We start from the raw sequence: 7,657 nt of genomic DNA, 5'->3' as shown, positions 1-7,657 counted from the left end.
ACTATCATGAATATGCAACTAAATGACACACACACAATATTCCTTTAACTACCACCCCCAAACTAAAAATCTTCACTGTCCTCAGTGAAAGTAGTAGAAAGGAACACAGGGTATACCTACTCGGAGTCATCATCATCATCACCCTCAGCGGGTGGAGTATCAGGCGGTGGGTATGCAGAGTCCTCACCAAAAACTGGCCACTGGATATCAGCTCCAAGGCCTCGAAAAGCAGTCCCTAACGCAAGGGTGAGCTCCTGAGCAAACCTACTCTGCGTCTCATACATGGCATCCATCCGCCGTGAAAGCCTCCTATACTGGGCATCACCCATCCCAGCACCCTCCTGAGCTCTCGACGAACCAGCCTCACCACCCCCTGGTCTAGCCATAGTAGCCCCTCATGCTGGACGCCCTCCTGGAAGACGATAACCCAGTCCATGCTCCTCAGGCTCACCACCGGTCCACTCCTGCATCCCATTCAGAGTGCCAGAATCTATCGGAGCTGCTGGCAACTGCAACTGCTCATGAGCCGGCCAGTTCACTCCCACTGCTCGGCATAGCTTCGTAACCGTGGATGCATAAGGGATGTTCATATGCTTTGCTCCCCTCAAAAACTTCAGAATTCCTTGGTAGATAAACTCACCAAGGTCCACATAGTATTCCTCATTCAGAATTCCCCACAACAGCTGTGCTCTCTCAACTGTGACCTCGTGTGCATGTGAAGAAGGCAAAATATTAGCACATATAAATGCATTCCATGCACGGGCATACCTGTTCATGGCGATCGCCGGAAAGTGACGATACTCATTATTGGCTGGACTGCGGTTCCAAACTGTGCCCGGTCGACAGAGAGTCGCACAAATCAAATCCAAGTCAAAATCCTCAGCAGTCTTTTCATTCCAGTTCTCCTCCTCGGGCTTCCTCTCTCGCTGTCCAATCACACGGCGAATCGCCGCAGGATGATAATCAACCGTCAGCCCACGGACTACAGAAAACCCATTCTTTTCAGCCTTCGCGTTCGCGTAGAACTCGCGAACAACGCTCATCGGTATTGCTTCGGGTGACTCATAAAAAGCTATCCACCCCTTCTCTGCAATCATGGGCAACAACTCACCATCCCTCCCTGATGGTAAAAACCCCCTCTCCTTCAGAATCGGCTTCCCCAACAGCCTAGTGTACTCCTCCTCCGCAGCTCTGTCAGTTAACCGAGGCCTTGCAGCAGTGCCCTCGAAGAATCAGCAGTAGGAACTGTGCTGCTGCTGTCAATAGTGCGTGCTCTCTTGGGTGCCATTGATTCGTGAATAGAAGTGTGTAAGATCTGATTTTTGATGTTTGTGAGAGGGTTTAAGTGTAGGAAGTTTTGTGGGAGATATGTAGGATAGGTGTATGTATATATAGGGTATGGATTAGATTAGGGTTTGGGAATTAAGGGTTAAAATGATGGGGTAGTGGGAACAATTCGTGGGTTTATGGGCTAAAACTGTTTTTGTGTTTTTGTTTTTTTTTTTTTCTGAATTGCAAAAAATTTTCTGGAACTCGACCCCTGTGCGGCCGCTCAGCATTTCTGCGTGGGCGCGCAGCAAGCTGCGCGGCCGCTCAGCATAGCTGCGCGGGCGCGCAGAGGGTCTCTGGAAAATTTTTTTTCCAGCCCCTGTTTTCTGATTTTTTTATGTTTTTGGATAGGTTATTAACTTCTAAGGGTTCCTGTAACAACAATTCATGGGTTGCCTCCCACGCAGCGCTTCTTTTTCGTCATTAGCTTGACGTTCCGTACCTTTCTCAAGTAGTCAACAAAATGGCACTAACCACCTCTCGGTTTGCCATATCCCCATAGTAGTGCTTCAACCGCTGACCGTTAACCTTGAATGCTTGGTCCGAATCATTCTCAAAAATTTCCACCGCTCCTTGTGGAAACACAGTTTTGACAATAAAAGGTCCAGACCACCTTGATTTCAACTTCCCAGGAAAAAGTCGGAGCCGAGAGTTGAACAAAAGAACTTGTTGCCCTGGCACAAATAACTTAGGATGTAGCTTCCTATCGTGCCACCTCTTCACCTTTTCCTTATACATTTTGTTATTCTCGTACGCTTGAAGTCGAAATTCATCAAGTTCATTAAGCTGAAGCATTCTTTTCTTACCAGCTGCATCTAAATCCAGGTTCAATTTCTTCAATGCCCAGTAGGCCTTATGCTCAAGCTCCGCTGGTAGATGACATCCCTTACCGTACACCAACTGAAACGGTGACATCCCTAGTGGAGTTTTGTATGCTGTTCTGTAAGCCCAAACAGCTTCATCGAGCTTTAAAGACCAATCTTTCCTTGACGGACAAACAATCTTCTCTAGAATGCACTTTATCTCTCTGTTAGACACTTCCGCTTGACCATTTGTTTGCGGATGATAGGCAGTAGCTACTCGATGATTCACATTATAACGCTGCATCATAGAAGTGAACTTACGGTTGCAAAAATGCGATCCTTCATCATTTATGATTACCCGAGGCGTTCTAAACCTTGTGAAAATTTGCTTATGAAAAAAATTTAGTACTACCTTTGCATCATTTGTCGGTAAAGCTTTAACTTCGACCCATTTTGAGACATAATCGACTGCCAGCAAGATGTATTGATTATTGCAAGACGAGATAAAAGGCCCCATGAAATCGATTCCCCACACATCAAAGACCTCGACTTCAAGCATCACATTTAATGGCATCTCATCCTTCCTTGACAAATTTCCCACTCTTTGGCAACGATCACACCTTAAAACAAACTGATGAGCATCCTTGAACAAAGTAGGCCAGAAAAATCCTGCTTGCAGAATACGAGCTGTCGTCTTCTCACCTGCATAGTGTCCACCATAAACCGTGGAATGGCAGTCTCGTAATATCCCCTCCGTCTCACAGAACGGGATACATCTCCTGATGATCTGGTCAGCCCCCTGTCTAAACAAATATGGTTCATCCCACATATACCACTTCACCTCATGCAGAAACTTCTTCTTTTATGCGGATGTCAAATTAAGAGGCATTATATTGCTGACAAGATAGTTTACAATATCTGCAAACCATGGTTCTTCCTCCTGAATTGCAAACAACTACTCATCCGGAAAAGATTCATTGATTAACGTCCTATCTTGTGAAGTAGAATCGGGATTCTCCAACCTAGAGAGATGGTCAGCTACTTGATTCTCGGTACCTTTTCTATCTTTGATCTCTAACTCAAATTCCTGAAGTAAAAGCACCCAACGAATGAGTCTCGGCTTCGAATCCTTCTTAGAAACCAGATAGCGAATAGCTGCATGATCAGTGAATACTGTTACTTTCGTACCAAGCAGATAAGATCGAAATTTCTCAAAGCCAAAGACTATAGCCAAAAGCTCCTTCTCAGTAGTGGTGTAGTTCAATTGGGCACCATTTAAAGTCTTACTCGCATAGTAGACCACATGGAAGAGATTTTTCTTGCGCTGTCCCAGAACTGCACCTACCGCATAATCACTCGCATCACACATCATCTCAAACGGTTCTGTCCAATCTGGTGCTGTAATAACTGGTGCAGTGATCAAACTCTTCTTGAGAGTCTCGAATGCTGCCAAACATTCATCATCAAATTTGAAAGGCACATCTTTCTCAAGCAAATTGCACAACGGCTTAGATATCTTTGAAAAGTCCTTGATGAATCGCCGATAAAAACCCGCATGACCAAGAAAACTACGGATTCCTTTCACAGAATTGGGTGGGGGAAGATTTTTAATGACTCCCACCTTGGCCTTGTCCACCTCCAGACCCTTGCTAGAGACCTTATGCCCAAGGATGATGCCTTCACGCACCATAAAATGACATTTCTCCCAATTAAGCACCAAATTAGTTTCCACGCATCTTTTGAGTACGGCGCGCAGATTATTCAAACATTCATCATATGAGTGCCCAAAGACGGAGAAGTCATCCATGAACACTTCGACGTTATTTCCAATCATGTCAGAGAATATAGCCATCATACATCTCTGAAAGGTGGCCGGGGCGCCACATAACCCAAACGAAACTCTACGAAAAGCAAATGTGCCAAATGGACAAGTGAAGGTAGTCTTTTCCTGATCCTCTGGTGCAATACAAATCTGATTATACCCGGAATAACCATCCAGAAGACAAAAATACTCATGTCCCACCAATCTGTCAAGCATTTGATCAATAAATGGAAGAGGAAAGTGATCCTTCCTTGTGGCCTTGTTCAATTTCCTATAATCCATGCACACTCTCCATCCTGTAACTGTTCGAGTAGGGATGAGCTCATTCTTTTCATTTGCGACCACAGTGATACCTCCTTTCTTAGGTACACATTGTACGGGGCTCACCCACGAGCTGTCAGAAATAGGATAAATGATGCATGCATCTAGCCATTTCAGAATTTCTTTCTTCACCACCTCCTTCATGATGGGATTCAGTCTTCGTTGCTGTTCCACAGTTGGCTTACTACCTTCCTCTAGCAGAATTTTATGCATACAATATGAAGGACTTATCCCCTTGATGTCTGCTATGATCCATCCTATAGCCGATTTGAATTCCCTCAAAATCCTTAAGAGCTTGTCTTCCTCACTACCTGAAAGGTCAGCTGAAATAATAACAGGTAACGTAGATGAATCACCTAAAAAAGCATACCTCAAGTGTGCAGGTAGTGGTTTGAGCTCCAAGATAGGTGCTTCCTCTATTGATGGTTTGAGCTTCCCTTCAGCATTCTTAAGGTCGGAAGTACTAAGAGATTCAAATGGTATGTCCAGCTTTTGCTTCCAGGGAGAAGCGTTCAGATATTGTAATTGCTCGTTGCTATCTTCATCATCACTGTCAAATTCCCCCACTAAGGCCTTTTCCAATGCATCAGACATTAGCATGTGCTCGAGTTCCGAAGTAACCGCGGAATCAATCACATCCACTTTTAAGCACTCCTCATCTTCTGTAGGGAATTTCATTGCCTTGAATACGTTGAAGGTCACATCCTGATCTTGGACCCGCATAGTAAGTTCCCCTTTTTGCACATCTATCAAGGTACGGCCAGTAGCCAAGAAAGGCCTCCCCAAGATTATGGGAATCTTTTTATCTTCCTCAAAATCCAGAATAACAAAATCTGCTGGAAAGAAGAGCTTATCCACCTTGACGAGCACATCCTCAACTATGCCCCTTGGGTAAGTAATGGAACGGTCCGCCAATTGTAGCAACATGTATGTGGCTTTGGATCAGGCAGATCCAGCTTTTTAAAGATCGACAAGGGCATCAGATTAATGCTTGCTCCCAAATCACAAAGGCACTTGTCAAAAGTTAGATTGCCAATGGTGCAAGGAATGGTGAAGCTTCCTGGATCTTTCAGTTTTGGTGGTAGCTTTTGTTGCAGAACAGCGCTGCATTCTTCCGTGAGAGCAACGGTTTCAAGGTCATCCAGTTTCACCTTCCTTGAAAGAATAGTCTTCATAAACTTCGCATAACTAGGCATTTGTTCCAGAGCCTCAGCGAAAGGTATATTGATGTGAAGTTTCTTGAACACCTCCAGAAACTTCCCGAACTGTCTATCCAGCTTTTGTTGCTGCAATCTCTTAGGAAAAGGTGGTGGAGGATAGAGCTGTTTCTCCCCTGTATTAGCCTCAGGCAGAGTGTGTTCAACAGTAGTCTTCCTTGGTTCCGCCGCTTTCTCCTTGTTCTTAGATTCTTCATCTCTAACTTCAGCTTCTACTTCTTTTGCCTTTTCATCCTCAGCTACTTTTCCAGACCTTAAGGTAATAGCCTTGACTTGCTCTTTAGCTTCCTTCCTGCCTGGTACTTCCGTGTCACTGGGAAGAGTGCCAGGTTGACGATTGAGCACTGCATTGGCTAATTGACTGATTTGATTTTCCAAGGTCTTGATAAAAACTGCCTGACTCTTACACAACAGCTTAAGTTCCTCAAAATCAGCACTAGTAGGTGCAGCTGCACTTCCCTGTTGAGGATATGATTGCCTTGTAGCATACTGCTGTGGTTGCTGGAATCCAGGTGGGTTAAACTGTTTACTCACCCCTTGCTGATATGGTGGCTGAATAGCATTCTGATTATTCCCCCAGCTGAAATTTGGATGATTTCTGTTATTAGGATGATAGGTAGCTGGCACAGGCTGCTGTTGTCGCTGATAATTATTCACATACTGAACAGATTCGTTGACAAGAGAACACTGATCCGTAGCATGAGAACCTGCACAAAGCTCACAAACCATAGCTATTTGATTAACTCCATACGTAGCCAGAGAATCAACCTTCATTGATAGCGCTTGGAGCTGGGCTGCAATAGCGGTGGCTGCATCAACTTCCAGAATACCTGCGACCTTGCCTGACGTCATCCTCTGAGTTGGGTTTTGATGCTCATTTGCAGCCATTATCTCTATAAGATTATACGCCTCAGTATAGCTTTTAGCCCATAAGGCTCCTCCAGCTGCTGCATCGAGCATGGGCCGAGATTGGGCCCCCAAACCATTATAAAAACCAGTGATTACCATCCAATCCGGCATTCCATGATGTGGACATTTTCTCAACATTTCCTTGTAGCGTTCCCAAGCCTCGCACATAGATTCTGTAGGTTGCTGCGCAAACTGAGTAAGAGCACTCCTCATAGCAGCAGTCTTTGCCATTGGATAAAACTTCACCAGAAACTTTTGCGCAAGATCTTGCCACGTAGTGATGGACCCAGCTGGTTCAGAATGTAACCAGTCTTTAGCCTTATCCCTCAGTGAGAATGGGAAAAGCCTCAACTTGATAGCCTCATCAGTCACGCCATTATACTTAAAAGTGCTGCAGATCTCGACAAAATTTCTTATGTGCATGTTGGGGTCTTCAGTTGCCGCTCCTCCAAAAGAAACAGAATTCTGCACCATCTGAATAGTGCCCGGCTTGATTTCAAAGGTGTTAGCTTGAATAGCCGGATGAAGGATGCTTGACTGAATATCATCAATTTTAGGCCGAGAAAAATCCATAAGAGCTGGATCAGCTTGAACAATACGATCTCCCATGTTTACTGGTTCTTTCTGCTCAGCGCCTGAATCCGAATCCTCAAAATCTAACTTCTCCGGAATATCAAGAACTTCGTTTGTCTCCTCAGTTGTATCTAAAGTCCTCTTGCGAGCACGAGAACGAGTTTGCATAAACGCTTGCTAAAGTACCTGAAACACAACCGAAAAGAGTAAGTAACTACTACGTCCTAATCACTGAGTCCTAATGACCAATGATGGTAAGTACATAAACTAAACAAATACGCCGAGTCCCCGGCAGCGGCGCCAAAAACTTGTTAGGGCGAAAACACGCACTAATATTCACGCAAGTATATGCATTCGCAAGTAATATAGAATACTTTCTAGTTCGTTCCCTCAGAGACTCAGACTAAATTATTGTCTAATTAAACTCACTCACCAATGTATGATTACTTCTCAATGTTAAGATAATAACACTTAAAATTGTTGATCAAATATTAACTATAATTAACTACTTAATTAACCACTTAACTAACACTTCAAATTATCAATAATAAAACACTCATGAGATCACAACTTCATTATTACTTCCTTCTATAGCCATTGTTATTACATTTAGCATGTGACAGTGATGACATTAATCGAATAACACGAAACTGATAAAAGCCAACTTTCATTGTTCTAATACC

General features: G+C 44.0%; 1 non-coding gene across 1 annotated transcript; it reads left to right on the top strand.

The window, feature by feature from the left end:
* Positions 1-6,510: 6,510 nt before the first annotated feature.
* Positions 6,511-6,617, top strand: LOC141662529 (small nucleolar RNA R71). Its single transcript, XR_012550640.1, has one exon. It is a non-coding gene; the product is annotated as a small nucleolar RNA R71 (small nucleolar RNA).
* The last annotated feature ends 1,040 nt before the right edge of the window (positions 6,618-7,657 follow it).

This window comes from Apium graveolens, chromosome 5 (genome assembly GCF_009905375.1).
Source record: "Apium graveolens cultivar Ventura chromosome 5, ASM990537v1, whole genome shotgun sequence".
Classification (NCBI taxonomy): domain Eukaryota; kingdom Viridiplantae; phylum Streptophyta; class Magnoliopsida; order Apiales; family Apiaceae; genus Apium; species Apium graveolens.
Note: the sequence above shows the minus strand (reverse complement) of the source record. Positions and strands in the feature narration are given on the sequence as shown.